Source organism: Nycticebus coucang, chromosome 12 (assembly GCF_027406575.1).
Source record: "Nycticebus coucang isolate mNycCou1 chromosome 12, mNycCou1.pri, whole genome shotgun sequence".
NCBI lineage: Eukaryota > Metazoa > Chordata > Mammalia > Primates > Lorisidae > Nycticebus > Nycticebus coucang.
Window position 1 is genome coordinate 59,386,672 of NC_069791.1, and position 24,113 is coordinate 59,410,784.

A 24,113-nucleotide genomic window follows, 5' to 3' on the forward strand; every position below is an offset into this window, starting at 1 on the left:
TTGGGGCTTGGGGTCCTCAGACCATTCTTGCATATTGTTTCCTGAGTAAGTTAAACATTCACATCCTCCACCTTGCCCAGTCACCACACCTGGCCTCTTCCCCTTGGATCCAAGCAACCTGCGTTCACAGGTGGCCCCGGCCCTCAGTTCTCAGTTTGTACTTGCCATGTTCTCACCACCAAGGCTCCAAATAGTAGCCAGTGGCACACTGGCCACCTGCTGGGTTCAGTTCTGAGCTCTTCGCACCTCATTTCATCTTCATAGCGATCCTACAGGGCAGGTACTGTTGTCCCATTTTAAAGATGAGGGACAGAGTGGATAAACGACTTTCCCAAGGTCAGGTGTCAGAAGGGGGTGAGGCTGGATTCACACCCAACTCTCCCCAGAGCGTGTGCTCCTTGGTCCACTGCTGTGGCCACTTCTCAAGAAGCGTCCAGTCTGGTGTGGGATGCTGACCACAGTGAGCTGGGGCAGGAGCATGAGAGCAGGCAGTGGTGCCCCTCAGAGATCTTCATCTTGGACCTCAAAAGACAGGTGTCATAGCACAGGAGTTCAAGGTGAAGGGAGGCAGAGAAGACAGCATGAGCAAACCTGGGAGGTAAGAAAGCACACCTGGGTGCATGGGAGTGCAGGTGGCTGGTGTAGACGAGTGGGGTGCACGCTGCCTGGCTCAGGAGCAGGGACAGAGGACATGGGGGCCACACATGCAGTGTGAGAGGAGGCTGCATGGGCCCACATGGTGGGTGGGGGGTTTCAGAGGAAGGAGGGAAAGGGTATGTCTTGCTTGATCCTGGCAGGGTGGGTGAGTCAGGATTTGAGGCTTTGTTAGGCTCTGGGCACCATTTATTTCCGGAAATCCATTGATAAAGTGCTTTGAATGCTTTCCCCTTCTGTGGGCTTATAGTGGAAAGGAATGAGGTTTGTAGGCTTGGTAATGCCATGCCAGCCCTCCTGTCCAGAGCCCATCCCTTTACTGTAGTTTCTGGGGCAGAAGTACACAGTAAGCAAAGGCAGACAGGGTGAACTGGAACACCCACAGCCTTGTGCTGGTCCCAGCTGTGAAACACTCTCTTTTCCCTCTGTTTCCAGCAAGCTGACAATTCCTCCTTCCCTTCTGGAATTAGCACTCAGACCAGGCTCCTTCTGGCCCCTCAGTCTCAGCCTCGCCAGCTCTTGGTCTTGGCTTTGCTTTATGAGGGTGAAGAACTCAAGCCACACTCCTTAGAGGGAGAGTTGGAATTGTGCAAATGTTGGCTGTGTCCATCAAATGTCTGTAAAATTTCTACACCAAAAGTGTTTCTCTGGCATCTGATAGAATTCACATGCAAAAGATAGCTCCCAATCACTTCATCTTGGGTTTGAATTTTTATGACCTTTATTCTAAGGGTTGTCAAAATTGAAGCTTTGGTGAGAATCTATAGTCTTAACTTGGACTTTTGTGTTGTGTGTCCCAGGTATTGGGTCACTGTCCGTAGATTCCTCACTGTGCATGAGCCTGTGTGCTGGGAGCACAGCCCAGGAACCAGGACTCTAATGTGCTGGTGCCCCCACCCCCACTTCCCCACAGCAGCCAGGGCTAGGCCTTGAGGCAGTGGCCTTGGACAGTGGGGCAGGCTCCAGGGTGAATGGGTGACTGCAGGGGTCCACATTTTTCCCTCCTGAAGTTTGCAGGTAGCTGAAGGATGAGAAGGCCTGGGTTCCTGCCTTGGCTCTGCTGCTTCTTAGGTACGTAGCCTTGGAGAATTTCCTCAACTTCTTTGACCTTTAGTTTTCTCATTTTTTAAATGGAGAAATGCTGCCCACTTCACAGGTGTAAATGAGAGTAAATAAATGCACAGGAAAGCATCAATCCTGGGTGCAGGGGGTGCTCACCAGCTGTCTGTTGATCACATCAGCTTGGGTGAGCAAGCTCTTGCTTTGGAAACTCTTGCTGGGTGGCACCCACCCTAGGAAGGGTGGGATCATCCTATAGTCTGTGAGTCATGTCGTTTTGCCTAAAGCCTGGAATCTTGAAAATGGACCATCACCTTTATAAGAGATCATGCTACTCTGAGCAGACCCTATTTCAAGGCCCATTTCTGTGGTCGAAATTCTTTATACAGAATCTGCAGATGGGACCACCCAGGTCTGACATGGGAAGTATCTCAAGGACATGAGGGCACCTCCACACTACCCCTGCTCCAGCTGTTCCCATGCCTCACAGAACTCCAAGTGCACCGGCAGACACCTCAGGCTGCCCTCCCTGGAGGGGGCTCCAGGGCGTTGGCTTCAGTGGCCTACCCCAGGGGAGTCAAGGGCCAATGGTCATATCGTTTCTGCTTCAGGAGAAAAAGACGCCCAGATGCCAATCCACCTGCCTCATCATCTGGGTCCACCTCATCCTCCTGCAGGGACAGTCTCTTGAATGAGACCTTTGTCTGCCCTGCCTATTAGTCACTATGACAAAAGAGACCGAGGGAGACTGGAGCCCAACACTGGATTCTTTGGCCAGGACGTCACAGCCTGGAGTTCGGGCTGCAGCATGCAAACGATCCCTAAACTCTCCCACTCAGACTGAAAGTTGTAAAAGCATTCAAAATGTCCCCATTCAACCTCCAGAGTGACACTGCACTTTGATCTCCATTTCCTCTTCCCTAAACACCTGGCCTGCTTCCCTCCTCCTGTGCCCCCCCCCATCATAAGCTCCCCTAGGGCAGGGATCGTGTCCCCTGTACACCCAGCCAAGCACATTCATGCACAAGCCCGAGCTCAGCAAGAATCAGCCCTGGTTTGCACACATGTGGGCTTCCCACTAGCCTGGTGCTCCAGGGGACTCTTTCCACAGCTGGTGCAGTTTCAGCCCATGTCTCTGGACATGTGTCAGCCGCTGAAATATTAGCATGGACATCTTGTATGACCAGAGCTTCCCCTGTGGGCCCAACAGATCAAAACAAGACTGCACTGAGGGTACCTGGTATCGAGGGGAATCCCATCTGTGGCAGTGTCCACCTAATTCCTGATTGCGAGGCCAGGCCATGGGGCATCAGGGGCTGCTGGAGCCCAGCCCCTCCCGTGCTGGGCCTGGCTGCGTCCCCTTCTGTGCAAGCAGCCGGAAGGGAAGCAGCTGGGATTTGCCCCTTGGGGTCCTGCTCAGGAGTCTGACCTCAGTCTTCTCTCAGGACCTGCACTGAAATCTCCACACAGGTTGTCCAGTGGGCTCTGAACTTTTATTTCCTCTCACGGGCACACAAGAAGTCTGAAAAGGCTCCTTCCTCACTTCTAGGGAGTCTGACCACTGCCTTTGGTGAGGGAGCAAAATCTCAGAATCGAATGCAGGTATTTGTTCTGCAGAGGAAAATCTTTATGCTGAAAGATTCATTTGAAGTCTTGGAAACTTGCCAGGCACTGAAATGCAGCCAGACTTTCTAAAGATTCTGTGTGCGTGTGCGTGTGCGTGTAGCCATGCAACCTGACTCTACATTCATACACATGGGCTCTAGCCACGTGTGAGGGTCTCCATGTTATGAAGGAAATGAGTAAACAACTTCAACATTTTTGTTTCCCTCTGAGGCTTGCAAAGAAGGTGTTAAGAGCACAAGATTTAAATCATAAAGTTTATTAAAAGCCAAACAGCCCAATGTGTGACTCTTGCCAACTTGGATCGAGTCTTTGGGGTAATGCTACACTGAGCTAATCCAACAGGAATCGAGGGGAAGAAGACAGGAGGGAGGGCGCGCACCAAGGCGTCCCGCAGAGACAGGCCAAGCGGCCATGTGCTCCACACAGCCACCCACCTGGCAGCCAAGCACGGCGGCACAGGAGCCCAAGCAGGGCCTCAAGACTATTCATTTTTCTGCTTTTCCTCAAACTATTTTCTTACCAGATGGAGCCTCTTTCATGCCTGAAGGACTCACAGCAAGGTAGGGAGGGTCAGCTTAAGTGGATCAGGACAGGCCCAAACTGCCTTCTGAGCTGTCTGCAGGACCAGCAGGAAGGTAGGCCCAACCCCCCACCACCACTGAGCCCTGCTATGAGAGTCCAGAAGGGGGCTGGAGGGGGCTGTGATGCAGGGCAGGACCGAGCTCAGAGGAGCAGCCAAAAACCCTCCACAGTGCAAAGAGAAGCACTCTTTCTCAGATGGAGCCCAGAATCTCCATCATCTCCCCACGGTGGCCTGGTCTGACTCCGGCACTTCCCTGAACACCTGGCCCACCTCTCGACCTTGGTTTTCCATCCTGCATGCTTGGAATACATGAGGACATTTCTGCTCCACAAGGGTCTCATGATTTTATGTCACTGGACTTGCAAATGTCTCATCCCTGCTCTGACGCAAGCTTGCTGGGACAGGAGCCACCCTGTCCCGCACATGGCGTGAGCACTGCGGCCACAGAGCTGGCACCCCTTCTCCCTCCGATCTGAAGGAGCCAGTGAGGACCTGAAGACAACATGGTGACCAGGAGGAAGGAGGATCCTCAGGGAGTGGACACAGCTGTGCACTGTGCTTTCCTGGCCACTTAGACATCAGTAGCTGACAGGCTCCAGGAGACCCACGGGTCTTTACTGTCTTAGCAAAAGTACTGGTGTTATTAGAAGGTGTTAAAAATCATCAGCTCTGTTTGATGGCCACGGAATTCTCCTACCTCTCCTCAGGACAATGTCCTGAGAGCACGGGTGCCTTTCCCCAGAATCCTGGGAGACAGAGGTGTGGGGCAGGCCCTGTGAGACTTCACCTAATGCCTTCGGAATCATTGCCCATATATGCGTCCTCATGGGTGTCCCTGAATCAGCCATTTAAATACTCTTGACTGGGGTTTCTATTCAATGTGCTTACTTCCTCCTGGAGTTTCTCTAACTCCTCCTGAGAGAAAGAGAGAAGAGGCAGCTCACAGAGGCTGTAGTGGCTGCCAGCACTTGTGCATTTGACAGCTGGGAGAAGTGTAAGCCCCTTCCAGAGGCAGCAGTAAGGAAAGGGACGCTCCTTGACCTAGGAAGCCTAGACCTGCCCTCCGTCTGCGCCCGACCCACCCGCACCCCTCCCCTTCTCCCTCCTACCTGCGCCCCCACCGCACCCCCGGCCGCTACCCCCTTCACGTGTATCCTCCCACCTGCAGCCCCTTTTTCCTGTGTCTTGCCCTGCCCACTAATTGCTAGTCAGGCTCCATGGGGATGTGTCTTCAACCCCAAACCTTGTTTTCTTTCTCTCCCATTTTTTCCTTTGCTTAAAAAGGTCCCACCACAAAAACGTTTTTTTTGTCTTCCTCCATATGCAGGGACCAGGCTCCGGAAACCGCAGGGGTGGAAATTGCACTGGCCTCTGGGCCAGAGTTCTCCCAACTCAGGTGCTGACGAGGGCCAGTTTCAAGGTCAGGAGGAATTTTTCCTGAGTCTCCAAGACACAAAATCCCAGCTGTTTGCAGCTGGACTGTGTTGGCGGAGGAGTTTCCTGACCCAAACCCCATTATTTACGTTCTGTGTCTCTCACCAGCTTTGTGTTGAGGTGACCGTTGAGGTTTGCTGATATGTGTTTGTTTCCAGGTTTGCGTCAGTCACTGTTGACCTTGTAAATTTAGTCAGCCAAGCAAACCTGGGCTATCCGCCCCCCCGCTCCCCACTTGACCACCTCCCACCACCTAGTGTGGACAGCGGGCGGCCCAGCAGCCCCTGGCTTTGCTCAAGATTACATCCCCTTCTAAGCTAAGCACCCTCCCTCCACTCCGGCCACTCCTGGCCTCACACTAAGCACCCCTGGGATCTTTTTTTTTTCCACAGTGGCTCTCTTTGAGTTTTACAGATGAGAATTACAAGGCAGTTATTTCCAAGAGGTCATTTCTATAAGGACAGAGAGTATCCTTGATCAACCAACATGCCCTCCTAGCTACCAAGTTAAAGGGGAAGGAAAGCACTATTAAATGCTTCCGCCAGTTGGATACTGAGCAAGCTCTTCCACTCTCCCTTGTTTCATACAGAAGCTGGATGAGAGCATGGCCCACAGGGCTTTATCATCAGTGCATTCTATGCTTAGGAGCGTGGCTGGAGCATTCTAAACGCTGTCTATAAACGAATGTGAAGGGATGGGAAGTTCAGTGCACAATGTCAATTACAGGCAGTTGTGCGACCCACAGGGCCGGGCAGACTGCACACAGGCCTCTCTGTCCACCAGCCTGGGTCTTCCTTTCTTGCCTTCCATGAGTCTGCCTTGGCTTCTCTGGACATAGCTTGTGGTGTCTTTCAAAGAACACCCCCCAAATGGGTATGATGGTTCCTGAAAAGAAGATCAAGTATAGAATGACCCCACTGCTGAGTACATAACCCAAAAGAATTGAAAGCAAGGACTCAAAGAGGCATTTGCACACCCATGTTCACAATAGCCAGAGGTGGAAGAAACCCTAGTGTCCACTGGCAGATGAATGGATAAACAAAATGCCGTGTGTACATGCAATGGTGTATATTCAGTCCTTGGAAAAGGATTGAAAATGTAACACCTGCTACAGCGTACAGGAGCCTGGAAGACATTATGGTACGTGCGATAGGCCAGACACCAAAGGACAAATATTGCTTGATTCCACTCATGTGAGGTCCCTTGAATAGGCAAATTCACAGAGACAGAAGGTCTTTCTGCCTATGCTGGGTACCTCATATAACCCCTGGCTGCTAGGGATGAGGAGTTAGCATTTAATGGGGACAGTGTTTCAGCTTGGGAAGATGGAAAGTTCTGGAGCTGGAGGGTAGGAGAGTCCACAGCAATGTGAATATGTTCAATGCCACTTAACTGTACACTTATAATGGTGAAAATGAGAACTTTTATGTTGTATAAGTTTTATCACAATAAAACCATTACTTAAAAATTGTAAAGATAGCTAGAGACAGAAAGTGGGGAAAGGAGGAAGGGTGAGTTTTTTAGTGGGTAGAGTTTGTTGGGGATGATGACAAAGTTTGGGTGGAGATAGTGGTAATACTCACCCAATGCTGCAAGTGTATTTAATGCCACTGCAGAGTGGTTAAAAAGATAAATATGTTATGTATATTTTACCACAGTAAAAACATTAATAAAATTAATTTAAAAACCAACTAGTTGGCTCTGCATATGTAGCTCAAGCAGCTAAGGCACCAGCCACATACACCAGAGCTGGCGGGTTCAAATATAGCCAGTGCCTGCCAAGCAACAATGACAACTATAACCAAAAAATAGCTGGGTGTTGTGACGGGCGCCTGTAGTCCCAGCTACTTGGGAGGCTGAGGCAGGAGAATTGCTTGAGCCCGAGAGTTGGAGGTTCCACAGCACTCTACCCAGGGTGACAGCTTGAGACTCTGTCTCAAAAAACAAAACAACTAGTACCAAGGCATCTCCCCTGGACTGACCAGCGTCCCTGGCCTGCCAATTGAAAATAGGGCACAGGAGGTTGAGTAAGTGACTTTTTATTAAATGTGTTTGGTTTAAAGCCAAAACTCCCTGAGGAATTCTCTTTATCTCAGAAATAAGGAAAGGCTGCTTTCTGTTACGTAAGAGGGCAGTGGGGTCACCTAACTCCCCTCCGACTGAAAGAACCCACTTCAGCAGCTCACATCCCTTTAGCTCACTCAGGTAGACAGTTCTGTTTTTGAGCAAATTTTTAGGTTAGACAATTCTTCCTCATAGACTCATAGGTGATTATGAGGTGATTAGAAATTTTGTCCATTCTCTTCACTGGAAACATAAGGAGGCTTTGAAACATTAAGCACTGTGTTCAAGGTCCCCTGGCCACCCAGTGGCAGCACCCAGACCCTGCTTCTCCACCCAGGGCTCCCTCCAGTTAGCAATGAGACCTCTGAGCTGGGCCACCTGGACGCCATGAGTGTGCTCTCTCCACAGCCAGCTCTGGGAACCTCCATCCCAGGAAGTGAAGAGCAGTCCTCCTGAGACTGAGCCACAAGCTAGTCAACCAGACATTAGGCAAAGCCTGGACACTGTTTCTACCTTGACAGGCATAAATCTGTTCTACCAGAAATAAGAGTGAAGGTCAAAACCATTTGCTTCACCTAGAAATGGATTTCTTTTTTTTTTTTTTTTGGCCGGGGCTGGGTTAGAACCCGCCACCTCCAGCATATGGGACCGGCGCCCTACTCCTTGAGCCACAGGCGCCGCCCTAGAAATGGATTTCTTACTGGGGTCTCCTACGGAAGCTGCATTTCACATTTCGTTTAATAAGTTGATGTCATCTAGCGGGAGACAGCAAAAGACTGTGGGCCACTTCCATATCCTGACGTCACCAGGATTCTGAAATTGCCAGCAACTACTAAGTGTAGACATGAGCCTTTGTGAATAAAGATGGGGAGTCACTTGGTTCCCATGTGGATTCCAGGAACTATATCTGCTGCCTTGGTGTGTACCCATTTCAATGAACGTATCCGACAAAAATGCTGATATGTACTCAACTTCATCCACAGCTTCTGAAAAGGGCTTGAGAAAAAGCCCAAGTAACTTGAAAATAATTTTTAAAAATAACCTCTCAACCCAAATATAAGGCATATGAAGTACCTTCGAATGAGCCATTAATGGTAGCTGAGAAATAAGAAGACTTAAAAATATTTACACTATATTTAACTTCACGCATGAAGAAAATGTCACACATTTTCCTGACAATGTAGGGTGAAGGCCTGAATTGAAGGATTGATGTGCGTGTCCATGGCTCGTACCCGCTCAGCCTGACACAGGCTTCCACCCATTCTGTCAAAAAGGAAAATGAGAATTTTCCTAATTTGGAATGATTTGTTTTTAGTGAACCCATATTGGTTCCTAGTATGTAATAATATTTTTTCAAGGTATCCAGCGGAAACACTTTAATAATTACTCCTACATTTTTATTTTAGATGAACATTAATAGTAAAAAGAAAAGAAAAAAGAATTTCCATTGGTGTTTGAGCCCCTGCACCATAGGTTATCAAACCTTTTCTGTAAAGAGCAGGTAGTAAATAAATATTTCAGTCAGGCTGGCTTCACAGGCAGTCACACCGGCCTCCTGATTTAGCGACCCACACTTGGTTTAATGCTTGGCCACTGTCATCATGTCATTCTTAATAATTTTTAAAACAAATGGCCCCATATTTTCATATGGTACCTCAAATGATGTGGCTAGTCTTGATTTTTGGCTTTGCAACCCTTATGTTCTCTGATGCAGCTACTCAGCTGTGCCACTAGAGCGCTAAATAGCCACAGGAGTATGTAAAGGAGTGTGTGTATTCCAATACAGCTATCTGTGGGCGCTGACATTTGAAATTCATATGATTTCCTCATGTCATGGAATATTACTCTTTAAAACTTTTTTTCCAGCCACTTCAAAATATAAGTCGTTTTAGTTTGCAGGTGGTTTCAGTGTGGAGGGCAGAGTTTGCCAACCTCTGGCTTAGAGAAGTATCTGAGGAGACCATAATTTTCCTCTTGTTGCAATTCTGCATGGCAGCCAGATTCCTGGGAATTTACCAAGCTTGGCGTGCACAGTTTGTACTAGCATGCTGCATATTGGGGTACAGGAATGAGGTGCTGCTATATTGGGGTAGAGGAATAGGGTGCTGTTATGGGGTCACAGGAATGGGGTGTTTTTGGTAACTGAGAGCTGTGTGTGGCTACCCTGCTGTGGAGAGGAGGGAGAAGGACCTTTGGCAGCACCATTCCAGAGAATTCACCTATTCCTTCTCTTACTCTGGACCAAACAATGAAAGCAGAAACAGATGTCTGGCCATTCTGTTAAGCCCCACTCCTTTCCTCTATCTCCCTTGCTCTCCAAAGGCACTTGAGTCTCTAGAGTTCTTGTCCTGGATCTCATTTTGCCACACCAGACAGCAGCAGGGATGGCAGAGAACTCAGCGCCAAGACAGGTGCGGCTGAATCCTTCCCGAGAGCCTGTTTCTGCGGACCCCACAGAGTTTTCTGGAGAGTGAGGTTGGACATTAGAACTCCAGTCTGACACCTCTGAAAGTCACCCCTTAAGCAGATGCTCTCAGCAGTGACTGTCTCAGAGGGTTGCAAGAGCCCCCAGATGCTGGTTCAGAAAACCTGGGGAGTGGACTGGAAAGGCAGATTTTCCTACTCGTCCCAACAGTATCTGAGTTTCCCAAACACCTTCCTGCCTCTGGTGTATGTCCCTCAAGCCTCAGCCCAAGTTACTTATGAAACGCCATGAGGTCAGGCCCACGCACAGCCACTGACTAATTCTTCAGTGACACTTGCTGGAACTCCTGCCTAATTTGCTCATCCCCAGGGATGGACGACCAGGGCTGTGAGTGCCCTTGTCTGAGTTCATTCCAGATGTGGGCTTGAAACCAAAGGAGCCAAGTCAGCCCCTCAAGGAAGGCTGTAATTGCTAAAGGAAATAATGAGGAGGGGGGCGGATGGACAGATTCTTGCTAAGAGACTTTGCAACTCAAACTTCTTCACAAGAGAAGATGGAGACCATGGAGAAGATCCCAAGCCCACCAGCAGGGACTGTGTCTGAAGCAAGGTCATCCAGGCAACTGACCAGTGTGGAGGTTGATGTCCACTTGTAGGTATAAGAAGGAGCTCTCACTATTAATGGTGGTTAAAATTAAAATCAGTAAACAAACACGACTTAGGGCTTTTGAGAATATAAAACACTGTAAGCTCAGGAATTTACCATCCAGCTAGAAAGGTAACACTAACTTATAAATATACATTTAGGTTCAGTATAAAGCCATATGTAATAAGTTTATAATAAATTTACTCTACATGCTTGTACTGTCTACTCTGTGCTCGGGACTTATGTTCTTTTTTTAAAAAATATATTATTGATTGTAACTTGACAAAAATTATATATATGTATGGGATGCAAAGTGATGTTTTGATCTATTTATAAATTATAGAAAGAGTCAATCAATATAATTAACATTTTTATCGCCTCACTAACTCATCTTTTTTGTGTGGTGAGAATATTAAAAATCTATTCTTTTATCAATTTAAAGTATACAATACATTATTATTAACTACGGTCACCACGCGGTGCGTTCCATCAGTAAAACTTACTCCTCCAGTCCAAATGAAACTTCCATCCCTCTAATCTTCCCTTTCCCCATCCCTCCCCATCACACCCCCCAGCCTTTGGTAACCACTTTTCCACTGTTTCTATGAGATAGACTTTTTTAGATTGCACATGTGAGATGATCCAGTATCTTCTTTCCGTGCCTGGCTTATCTCACTCAGCATAATGTCCCCCAGTTCCATCCCTGTTGTTGTCAATGATAGAACTGCCTTCTCTGACGGCTGTAGAGCACTCCATTGTGTAAACATACCACATTTTCTTTTTCTGTTCCTCCATCGACAGGCACTTAGATTGCTGCCCTATCTTGGCTATGACGACTAGTACTGAAGAAACACGAGCGCATAGGTACGTCTTTCATATTTTTTTGAGGAACCTCCAGACTATTTTCTGAAACAGTTGCACCATTTCACATTCCCACTAACAGTGTCCAAGGGCTCCCTTTTCTCCACATTCTCATCAACACTTGGTGTAATTTGATTACTAGCCATTCGACAGATGTGAGGTGATGTCTCATTGTGGTTTTAATTTGTATTTCCCTGATCATTAGAGATGTTGAGTATTTTTAAATATAGCTGTGGGTCATTCATATCTCTCTTTGTTTTTTGAGACAGAGTCTTATTTAAGTTGCCCTCAGTAGAGTGCTATGGTCATGGCTCACAGCAACCTCCAACTCTTGGGCTTAAGCAATTCTCTTGCCTCAACCTCCCAAGTAACTGGGACTACACGCGCTTGCCACAACGCCCAGCTATTTTTATTCTTTTTGTAGTTGTCATTGTTTAGCAGGCCCTGGCTGGGTACGAACCCTCTCTTTTTTTTGAGGAATTTCTGTTCAGATCATTTGCTCATGTACTAATCAAGTTGTTTTCTTGCTATAGAGTTTCTTACATATTTTTTTCTTATATATTAGCCCCATAATCAGATGTCTGGTTTGCAAATATGTTCTCCTAATTGGTGGGTTGCCTCTTCATTCTGTGAATTGTTTTCTTTACTATGTAAAAATTAGTTTGATGTAATCCCATTTGTCTTTTTTTCCTTGTGCTGCTTGTGCTTTGGGCATTCTGTCCAAGAAATCATTGCCCAGACAAATGTTGTGAGTTTTTCTTTGTTTTCTTCTAGTAGATTTGTAGTTTCAGGTCTTACAGTTAAGATTTTTTTATCCATTTGAAGTTGATTTTTGTGTGTGTTGTAAGAGTCCAATGTCGTTCTTCTGTATGTGGATATCTAGTTTTTCCAACACCATTTATTGAAGGAATTGTCCTTTACCCACAGTGCTTTCTTGGCACCTGTGTTGAAAATTAATGACCATAAATAACTGTGTTTGTTTCTGGCCTTTCTATCCTGTTTCATTGATTGATATGTCTGTTTTAGTGCCAGTATCATGCAATTTCGATTATAATAACTTTATAAGTTATTTTTAAATCAGGGAGTGTGATGCTTCTGCCTTTGTTCTTTTTGCTCAAGGTTTCTTTGGCTATTCAGGACAAAGTAAGAAGTGGTTCCAAACAAATTTTAGAATTGTTTTTGCTATTTCTATGAAAAATGACATTGAAATTTTGACAGCAATTATATCAAATCTATAGATTGCTTTGGGTAGGATGGATATGTTAAGAATACTAATTTTTTCGAATCTATAAACATGGAATATATTTTTGTTTGTGTCTTCCTGAACTTATTTTCTTAATGTTTTATGGTTTAGGTGTACTAATATTTCACTTCCATGGTTAAATTTACTCCTAGGTATTTTTTATGCTATTATATTACAAATGGAATTGTTTTCTTAATTTCTTTTTCTTTCCCTTTTTTTTTTTTTGAGACAGATGTTGCCATCCTCAGTAGAGTGCTATACCATCACAGCTCACAGCAACCTCAAACTCTTGGGCTCAAGCGATTCTCTTGCTTCCACCTCCCGAGTAGCTGGGACTACAGACTCCCACCACAACACCTGGCTATTTTTAGAGATAAGATCAAGCTCTGGCTCAGGCTGGTCTCAAACTTGTGAGCTCAGGTGATCCACCCACCTCGGCCTCCCAGAGGGCTAGGATTACAGACATGAGCCTTAATTTCTTTTTCAAATAGTTTATTGTTAGTATATAAAAATGCTACTGAGTTTTGTATGTTGACCTTGTAACTTGCAACTTTACTGAATTTATCTGTTCTAACCATTTTTTGGTGGAATCTTTAGGGTTTTCCTTATATGTATATGAAATCATGTCTTCAGCAAACAGATAATTTTACTTCTTCCTTTCCTGGTCGGATGCCTTTTCTTTCTTTTTCTTGCCTAATTGCTATGGCTAGGACTTCCAGTACTGTGTTGAATATGAGTGGTGAGAGTGAGCATCCTTGCCATGTTCCTTCTTCAACGCTTCACTGCTGAGTGTAATGCGAGCTGTGGGTGCATGTAGCCAGTGCCGTAAGCACTGTGCTACAGGTGCCAAGACCAGATTGCATGTTTTATTTGTCTGTTTGTTTGTTTCTGCTGAGTAGTACTCGATGGTAGTACTACCCATGGTATTGCATGCATTCACCCATTGATGGATATCTGGGTTCTTTCTGGATTTTTGCCTATTACAAATAGATCTATGAATTTTCAGGTCCAGATTTTTGTGTGAGCATACATTTTCATTTCCCTGGGATAAATGCCCTGGTGTGCAATTACTGGATCATATGCTAAGTATATGTTTAGTTTTTAAAGAAAACTGCCAAACGATTTTCCAGAGTGGCTGAACCATTTGGCCTTCCCATTAGCAATGTACAAGTGATAAGCAGCGGTTTCTTCACATCCTGGCCAGTGTTTGCTATGGTCACTAATTTTATTTTAGCTGTTCTAGTTGATGTGTCTCACTGAAGTTTTAAATTTCCATTTCCTATGGTTAACATGTTTTCATGTGCCCATTTGCCATCATTTCCTCTTCAGTGAAGTATCTGTTCATATCTTTTGCCCATTTAAGATTGAATTTTATTTTTTTACAGTTGAGTTTTGAGAGTTCTTATATTCTAGACCGTTATTGTGCTGTGGTACATTCCTTTGAGACCTAAGTTTTTGAGCATGAAGAACAGGAAACTCCCAGGAGGTTTGGAGTAGTCAGGGTGGGCTTCATATACTGTGAAGATGGTCAACATGTCTTAGGTCTGGAAAGGCAGACAGAATCCAGATGAACTAAGAGCAGGGAAGGGGCCCATGGGAGCTAGAGATTGTGGCCAAGTCGGGGTAGGTGCTATAAACTATTTCAGTGAGAGGAGGCAATTCAGGACCTTGGGTACTGAAGCACCACACCACTGAGTTTAGCCGTCATTCAATAGTTACCTAGATTGAGGACATAACAGAAGTGGTGTTAAAGAGAGGACATAAGGTATAAAAAGGCAGGGGTTTGTTAGCTTTGTGGATGACATCAGAAAGAATAGACTGGAAATGAAAACATTCAAAAATGAAGATTGAAATAAAGTGCACAAGGCTTGCTTCTGAGATGGTGGTGACTATGGCACATAAGGCAAAACTTATTTTTCTTTGACGTGGCTATTTATTCCTCTTTGAGTATAGTTTCTTGCTTGGATTTATATCTTTGATTAATTTTAAAATTAATTTTTATATAGAATGTGAGGTTTAGGTTCATATCTGTTTTTTTGTTTGTTTTTATTGTTGGGGATTCATTGAGGGTACAAGAAACCACATTACACTGATTGCATTTGTTAAGTCAAGTCCCTCTTACAATTGTGTCTTGCCCCCCCAAAGGTGTGTCACACACCAAGGCCCCACCCCCCTCCCTCCTTCCCTCTCTCTGCTCTTCCTTTCCCCACCCCTCCCTGCTTCTTTTTCTCTCTGCTCTTCCCTTCCCCCACCCCCACTGCATCCTTAATTGTCATTAATTGTCCTCATATCAAAATTGAGTACATAGGATTCATGCTTCTCCATTCTTGTGATGCTTTACTAAGAATAATGTGTTCCACTTCCATCCAGGTTAATACAAAGAATGTAAAGTCTCCATTTATTTAATGGCTGAATAGTATTCCATGGTATACATGTACAACAGCTTGTTAATCCATTCCTGGGTTGGTGGGCATTTGGCTGTTTCCACATTTTGGCGATTGTAAATTAAGCTGCGATAAACAGTCTAGTGCAAGTGTCCTTATGATAAAAGGAATTTTTTCCTTCTGGGTAGATGCCCAATAATGGGATTGCAGGATCAAATGGGAGGTCTAGCTTGAGTTCTTTGAGAGTTCTCCACACTTCCTTCCAAAAAGGTTGTACTAGTTTGCAGTCGCACCACAGTGTAAAAGTGTTCCCTTCTCTCCACATCCATGCCAGCATCTGCAGTTTTGAGATTTTGTGATGTGGGCCATTCTCTCTTTTTTTTTTTTTTTTTTTTTGAGACATAGCCTCAAGCTGTTGCCCTGGGTAAAGTGCTGTGGCATCACAGCTCACAGCAACCTCCAACTCCTGGGCTCAAGCGAGTCTCCTGTTTCTGCCTCCCAAGTAGCTGGGACTACAGGCGCCTGCCACAATGCCCGGTCATTTTTTTTTTTTTGGTTGCAGCTGTCATTGTTGTTTGGCGGGCCCAGGCTGGATTCGAACCCTAGCGCCTTAGCCACTTGTACCACACGCACCAAGGAGCCATTCTCACTGGGGTTAGATGGTATCTCAGGATGTTTTTGATTTGCATTTCTCTAATAAATAGGGATGATGAGCATTTTTTCATATGTTTGTTAGCCATTCGTCTGTCTTCTTTGGAGAAGGTTCTATACATGTCTCTTGCCCATTGATATATGAACCCCAAAGACTCAACCACAAGACTCCTAAAAGTCATCAAAAAATACAGTAATGTTTCAGGATATAAAATCAACGTCCACAAGTCAGTTGCCTTTGTATACACCAATAACAGCCAAGATGAGAGGCTAATTAAGGACACAACTCCCTTCACCATAGTTTCAAAGAAAATGAAATACCTAGGAATATACCTAACGAAGGAGGTGAAGGACCTCTATAAAGAAAACTATGAAATCCTCAGAAAGGAAATAGCAGAGGATATTAATGAGTGGAAGAACACACCATGCTCATGGCTGGGAAGAATCAACATTGTTAAAATGTCTATACTTCCCAAAGCAATCTACCTATTCAATGCCATTCCTATCAAAATACCAACATCGTACTTTCAAGATTTGGAAAAAATGATTCTGCGTTTTGTATGGAACCAGAAAAAACTCCGTATACTCGTATAGCTAAGGCAGTTCTTAGTAATAACAATAAAGCTGGGGGCATCACCATACCAGATTTTAGGCTGTACTACAAAGCCATAGTGGTCAAGACAGCATGGTACTGGCACAAAAACAGAGACATAGACACTTGGAATCGAACCGAAAACCAGGAAATGAAACTAACATCTTACAACCACCTAATCTTTGATAAACCAAACAAGAACATACCTTGGGGGAAAGACTCCCTATTCAATAAATGGTGCTGAGAGAACTGGATATCCACATGTAAAAGACTGAAACTGGACCCACACCTTTCTCCACTCACAAAAATTGATTCAAGATGGATAAAGGACTTAAATTTAAGGCATGAACAATAAAAATCCTCAAAGTATAGGAAAAACACTGGAAGATATTGGCCTGGGGAAAGACTTCATGAAGAAGACTGCCATGGTAATTGCAACTACAACAAAAATAAACAAATGGGACTTCATTAAACTGAAAAGCTTCTCTACAGCTAAGGAGACAACAGCCAAAGCAAACAGACAACCTACAAAATGGGAAAGGATATTTGCATATTTTGAATCAGACAAAAGCTTGATAACTAGGATCTATAGAGAACTTTTTTTTTTTTTTTTTTTTTGAGACAGAGTTTCACTCTGTTTCACAGGCTGGAGTGCAGTGGTGTTAGCTCACTTTAGCCTCAAACTCCTGGCCTCAAACGATTCTCCTGACGACCTCCCAAAGTGTTGGGATTATAGGCATGACCCACCATGACTTATTTTTTGAAGAAATGAGGCTTTGCCTTTGCTCAGGCTGGCATTGAACTGAACTGAAGTCAAGCAATCCTCTCACCTCACCCATCCAGAGTGCTAGAGTGCTAGGATTATAGGCGTGAGCCACTGCACCCAACCCTCCAGAACATTTTTTTTTTGGAGACGGAGTCTCATTTTGTTGCCTTTGGTAGAGTGCTGTGGTATCATAGCTCATAGCAACCTCAAACTCCGGGGCTCAAGTGATTCTCTTACCTCAGCCTCCCAAGTAGCTGGGACTACAGGTGCCTGCCACAATGCCTGGCTTTATTTATTGATTTACTTTTGAGACAGAGTCTCAAGCTGTAGCCCTGAGTAGAGTTTCTGGAAGCTCACGGAAACCTCCAACTCAGGCTCAAGTGATCCTCTTGCCTCAGTTTTTAATTTTTTTCTATTTTTAGTAGAGATGGGGGTCTCACTTTTGCTCAGGCTGTTCTGGAACTCATGAGCTCAAGCAATCCACCTGCCTCGGCCTCCCAGAATGCTAGGATTACAGGCGTGAGCCACAACACCTGGTTTACCCAGCTGTTACTAGAGACAAGGTCTCCCTCTGTCTCAGGCTGGTCTCCAACCTGTGAGCTCAGGCAATCACCCCCCTCAGCCTTCCAAGTGCTAGGATTACAAGCATGAGCCACCACATCCCACTCCTCCAGAACTTTTGAATCATCCCAACTAAAACTCTGTATATGTACCCATTAAACAATAGTTCCCCATGCCCTCCTCCTCCTAACCCCTGGCAACTTCCATTCTACTTTCTGTCTGTAAGAGTTTAGGTGGTCTAAGTACCTCATATAAGTAGAATCATAGTTTTTGTCCTTTTGTGTCTAACTTCTCTTAGGAAAATGTCTTGCAGGATTATTCATGGTGTAGCCTGTGGCAGAATTTCATTCCTTTTTATGACTAAGTAATATTCCATTGTATGTTATACCTCATTTTTGTTTATCCACTCATCCATTGATGGACACTTAGGTTTTTTCCACCTTTAGCCATTTATGAATAATGCTGCTGTGGAAAATGGCATACACACATCTCTTTGAGACCCTGTCTTTTTCTTTTGGATATATACCCAGAAATGGATTGTTCCCTCTTATGCCAGCCATCTGGACTTGTTCAACATCTCTCTGTTCCCCTTTGCAAGACCTGGAGGGTTATCTGGGCCACTAGGGGGCACTCCACACTCTGGGATTTGGTGAAATTTGGGCTTTCTTTGCGACCTCTAGCTTGGTGGAGGCGAGAAAGGAGACAGTATGACTGACATTAAGGAAAGGGTCGCCCTCCCCACTCCCCTATACCCATCAGAGGCCATTTCTTATGGGTTTGGTCCCTTCACAGTCTCAGGGATTTTGTGCCCTGGAGTTCCAAGCACCACCTGGAAATTGCTTTATTAAAAGCAATACCTCTCTTGCTCCAGGGGTGAGAAATGGAGATAAGAATCAAAGGACTACCCTTTCCTCAATTCTTAGGTGGGGGGAAACTGGTTTCCTGCCTCACTGTGAACTTCAACAGATTATATATAAAAAGCATTTCATCTTATATGTTTCTCTTAAGTTTTCCAGCCAACTCTTCCTCTCTGGGCCAGGGTAGATTTTCTATCCCTGAGTAAGGTAGGACGGTAGGGTCTGAAAAGTGAGAATGAAGACTCGCTTCCCAGTCTGTGGTGGTTGGGAGTGGGAGTTTAACCCAAACAGCAGCAGCAAAGATTCTCCTACCATTTCTCTCCAGACAGGCTCTTCCACAGCTCGTGTGGAGCTTTACCTGGAGTAAGGCTGGAGCCCTTGCTGGCTGTGTGATTGTGGGAGGTAGTGTGGCCTCTCAAAGCCTCAGTTTTTTCATGTGTAAAATGGGGTAATAACAGAGCCGACCTTGTAGTGTTGTTGTAAGGATTAAATTCCTTAGTACATTGTAAGGTCTCAGCTAGAATCTATTACAGTTGTTGCTGTTCTAATGCTATTACAGTGCTCCTGCAGAAGTCATGCCTGGATGGAGGCAGCTGTTCCTCCACACCCTTCCTCACACCACATGCCAATATAGGATATATAAAAACAGACATTTAGGTGTTGCTGACAAAGCACCTGCATTTAGTGGCCATAGAAACCATTCAAAAGCTTTTCCTGAGAGCCTGACTCCACAATCTGTGCTACCAAGACAGTGGTTCTAGAGCAGGATTTTGCTGAGCAGGTGTTCCCCTGACAACCTGCATGTCCCCAGAAGCCGCCCCCACCCCACCATGATGGGGCCCACACAGTGCAGGGAGAGTGGGAAGTGGGGGGCGGCAGGGCCTGGCCCTGGAGAAGACCAACAGGCCCTTTCCCTTGTCCAAAGAAACAAGGACCAGAGAGTCACTTCCTTTCTTCCCTCTGTCTCAGTTGCTCTCTGGTGCAAAGTTGTCAAATGCAGAGGTGCAGAACCAGCTACAGGTTAGGTGGCTTGGCTTGTCCCTGAAGCAGCTCTGACAAAGAGCAGGTTGATAGAAAGGGATAACCCCACCTTACCTTGGGCTGTCCCTGTACCTTTTCCTGGGGCTGTCCTCCCCGCCTTGTGCTAGGACTATTCTTCATCTTGTCCTCAGACTGTCCCCCACCTTTTCTGGGGCTGTCCCCTGCCTTACCCTGGGCTATCCCCCACATTTTCTGGGGCTGCCCCCCACCTTGTCCTGAAACTGCCCCAGGATTCATCTTCATACCTGTGGATTTAGCTACTCAAAACACCTTTCATTGCTACCAGTCAGCCAGCCACTCCCTGACCCTACTGAGATTGAAGATTAAAGTTGAAATGGGCTGGGTGGCAAAAACACAGCTTCGGCTGGGGCTGGAAGGGAGTGGAGGTGATGTGTTGCCTATGTGGGTGAAGATACACCACCTCCAGCACAATCCACCCCGGGTCTAGCTTCTCAGCAGCACAGCTTCTGAGCCCCAGTCTTTGGCTAGTGGAACACAAGCTGGCGGCAGCTCAGCAGGGCCTGGTGGTCAGCGCCCTCCCTCGCTAGGTGTGTTCTCTTCCTTCTCAGCTCTCTAGAAGCAGGTCTGAGGCTCTACTCTTTGTTTTTCTTTTTCTTTTTTTTTTTTTTCACAGCTCACATCAACCTCAATGCCTCAGCCTCCTGAGTAGCTAGGACTACTACAGGCTCCCACTACACCATCTGGCTATTTTTATTTTCATTTTATTTTATTTTCATTTATTTATTTATTTGAGACAGAGCCTCAAGCTGTCACCCTGGGTAGAGTGCCGTGGCGTCACAGCTCACAGCTCACATCAACCTCAATGCCTCAACCTCCTGAGTAGCTGGGACTACAGGCTCCCACTACACCATTTGGCTATTTTTATTTTCATTTATTTATTTATTTGAGATAGAGCCTCAAGCTGTCACCCTGGGTAGTGCCGTGGCATCACTGCTCACAGCAACCTCCAACTCCTGGGCTTTAGTGATTCTCTTGCCTCAGCCTCCCAAGTACCTGGGACCACAGGCACCCGCCACAACGCCCGGCTATTTTTTGGTTGTAGTTGTCATTGTTTGGCAGGCCTGGGCTGGATTCGAACCTGCCAGCTCTGGTGTATGTGGCTGGTGTCTTAGCCACTTGAGCTACAGGCACCGAGCCTACTCTTTGTTTCAAACAGTGGAGAAAACTCAGCCATGAGTTTTGCAGGTGGTATTGGCTGGTACACAGTAGCCCAAGGCTCCTCTCAGTCAGGGTCAGGCCCTCCCAGTGGGGTCCACTGGCTGCCCTCCTCTTAGCACTTGCCATTCTCAAGTCCCCCCGCTCTGGACCTCCTTCTCCTAATTCTGGCAGCTCTTAGACAGCTGCTCCCCAGAGAAGAAACTCCCCTTCCTCTCTCCTTCTTGTTCCAGCTGCCAACCTGTGTGATTCATTCCTCTCTCCCTGCCACATGAAAGGCACTCAGGCCATTGCTTGTACCTAAGTAAATATTTATGTGCTCTGCATTTGTAGCAAGCGTCCTCTGTCTGTCTGGGTCACTGTCGTCAGTCATCACAGCAAGCAGGGCCACACTGAGGGCTCTCTAAGTGCAAAGCAGGAAGGTTTTCAAGTACTGATTGTGGCCAGATTTATTCTGATCTTTCCATTGTTACAGCAAAGGCAACTTTAAAACACACAGTCTAACCCCGCCCAGAGAGGAAACTTCCTGAAGTCTGTGCATTGCCTGGCACAGGCTTAGGTTACCTGGACAGGGTCCTCCCTCTCAGCTCCTGTAGACCCTTGTCCCTGTAGCTAGAGAAAACCCAGTTTTTCTGTTTTTGGAAAATTCCTGCAGCATAGGTGGCAGCCTAAGAATAAAATAGGCAGGTAGGTATACAGGTATGTTACCAGGCTAGTGAAATTGAACAATTAAATGGGAAAGTAGAGCAGGGTGGAGGCAGCTCTCAGCCTTTTGCAGGAAGATGAGGGGACAAGACCATACTTCCTCTCCAAAGCTAGCTGCCTCCACCCTGCTCTCTCCTTATCTGCTCCCCTCCTAGGGGCTCAGGTTTGGGGCATGCAAATCAGCACCTCCAATACACTTGTAAACCTATAAAAACTGGTGATATTTATCTAGTCATTCTTCTCTTAGAATCAAAGGTGTTCAAGGCCCATAGTAGAAACTTAGCATGAAAATCACTGGCTGTAATTTTAATTTTTTTTGCTAATCACCTTTGCCTGTCTCACCTTCTTTATTATGGCCAATGTATGAAGTCTCATGAACTAAGAAAGGACAAATGTTAGAATCTGCTTTACACTACAGCTGATTGCTATTTTCTATGAGTCACTTTGATTAATCAACATTCTTAAGAACCTAAGGTTGCTTACGTATTAGGATCCAGATGCCTGAATATTTATCCCTCAGCACCCACGGGGGATTGGTTCCAACACCCCCATGAATACCAAAATCCACAGATGCTCAGGTCCCCTATATAAAATGGCATGGCATTTGCATAGAATCCGTGCGCATCCTCCCACATACTTTAAATCATCTCTACATTACTTATGATGTCTAATATACTGTAAATGCTGTCTAAATAATTGTCATTAAATTATTGTTTACTTTTGAATATTTTCAACCTGAGTTTTGCTGAATCCATGGATGCAGAACCACAGATAAAGAGAGTCCACTGTATAATTATGTATAGTGGAAAATATCAGAGAATTAGGGAAGGTGCTCAATGCTTTAAACTTAACATTTGTTTTGTTTTGTTGTTTTGTTTTTTGAGACAGAGCCTCAAGCTGTCACCCTGGGGAGAGTGCTGTGGCATCACAGCTCACAGCAACCTCCAACTTCTGGGCTCAAGTGATTCTCTTGCCTCTGCCTCCCAAGTAGCTGGGACTTCAGGCGCCCACCACAATGCCCAGCTGTTGGTTTTTTTTTTTTTTTGGTTGTAGTTGTCATTGTTGTTTGTCAGCCCTGGGCTCGATTCGAGCCCACCAGCTCTGGTGTATGTGGCTGACGCCTTAGCTGCTTGAGCTACAGCCGCTGAGCCTAAACCTAACATTTGCTGGTTTAACTACGCCAGCTGTTACACAACCGTCCCTTTCAGTGATACATTTTCTCTTATTACTGTTTATCTCTCATGGTACAATCATTTTTTCTCAAGCCAGTCAAGTGCTTCAGATAGGAAACTGTCTAGAACTTCATAGTTTATAAATGCTTTTCATGGTAATTACAGGCCTGGAGACAAACCATTACTTACCTTGAGATGTTTGCATTACCTATGGGTTTCCTTTCTCATTCGTATTAGCACCATTTAGAAAAAGTCAATTCTCCATTAAACACAACGGTCCAGCAGCCAGTGGAAGCTGGAGTCCATCTCCTGCATGCTGAGTGCACCAGGCACCCGGTCTTCAACAAGGCAAAGACCAGTAGAAAACCAGGTGGACTCCGGCTCCCCTGTTCCCGCCTCCTTTCTTCACCACAGGGCTGCTCCAAGATGAGGCAGGGGCCACACACTCCTCCCAGGTTACCTTTCCCCATTTCAGCAATTCTCTCCTCTCCTCAAGAGGCTCCCTGGAGCTGGGCCTTTTGGGATTCAGGGGGGAGCTCAAACTGGATTGAGGATCAGAACGAGCTGGGGCCTTAAAGTTACAGACTCCAACCAAACATATTTATAAGGCCAGAACTGCAGCCTGGGAAACTGTATCTTTAAAATTTTTTCCCAGGAGATTCGGATAAACCAACCATTCCACCCCTCCGTGTCCTAGGAAGCCCTCCACAGAGCTGTTTATAAGCGAATGACCTCAAATGACTTCGAGACACCTTCTGGTCACCTGGCCTTGGTGTGCCCCCTGCGCTGGCGGCTGCCCTGTAGCAGTGGGGCTCCCTGAGGGCTGGAGAAGATGCTCCAAGGTCCTGCAGGAGCACTACTGCCTTCCCCTGCTGGCCTTTCCCTTGGCATCTGTCTTTCCTGTCCTCCTAACACCCCTCTCTTCTGAGAAGAGAAGGAGAATGCTCCAGAATGTCCCACTTCCCCGGGGCCTGGCTTCCTCTCCTCCCTGTGCTACCCCTCACTTGTCTTGTCTTTGCCTTGAGCTTTTCATGTAGTTAAACTTCCTGGCCTTCTCTTCCTGCCTTGCCGCTGTTATCAGCTCACCTCACTGACACTGCACCTCCAGCCCCCCTGACCTCTAACCTTCCTTCCAGTTCCCTATCTCTTGCTGTCAACACTTGAATGTCCCTATGCACACTCAAAACTAAGTGGATATGAAGTCAAATTCATTGTGTCTCACTCACACCTCCAGCTTTCTGATTGCCCCCTTGACTCGTTTACTCTGGGATATTTTAGCCAAACCCATGCCCTTTACAGGTGGGGACCCTGAGGCCCAGAGAGGGAGAGTGACTTAGGGGTGGGGGTTGGTGGAGGATCAGTTCCTTAGGAAGAGAGGAGGGAAGACTGGGGGCCTTACCCTGCCAGGGCTCTGGCCCCTGGCCCATGGGACTCAGCGGGTGTCTTGTTTGCTTTGCTTCCATTTGTTTGTGTCCTGGTCTCACCATGAGAACAAACCTCCTTGAGGGCAGGTACCCTGTCTCCATTACCTCCGGAATGTCCCTCAGTGTAGAATACATTCGAAGACTTTAGTCAAAAGTTGAGAAAGGGGGGATAAAAAGGAAGGACATGAAG

The 24,113-nt window shown here is 46.1% G+C and overlaps 1 pseudogene; it reads right to left on the reverse strand.

Annotated features, from left to right (window-relative positions):
* Nucleotides 1-24,113, reverse strand: part of LOC128561968 (YEATS domain-containing protein 4-like) — a 29,091-nt pseudogene that overhangs the window by 1,281 nt on the left and 3,697 nt on the right.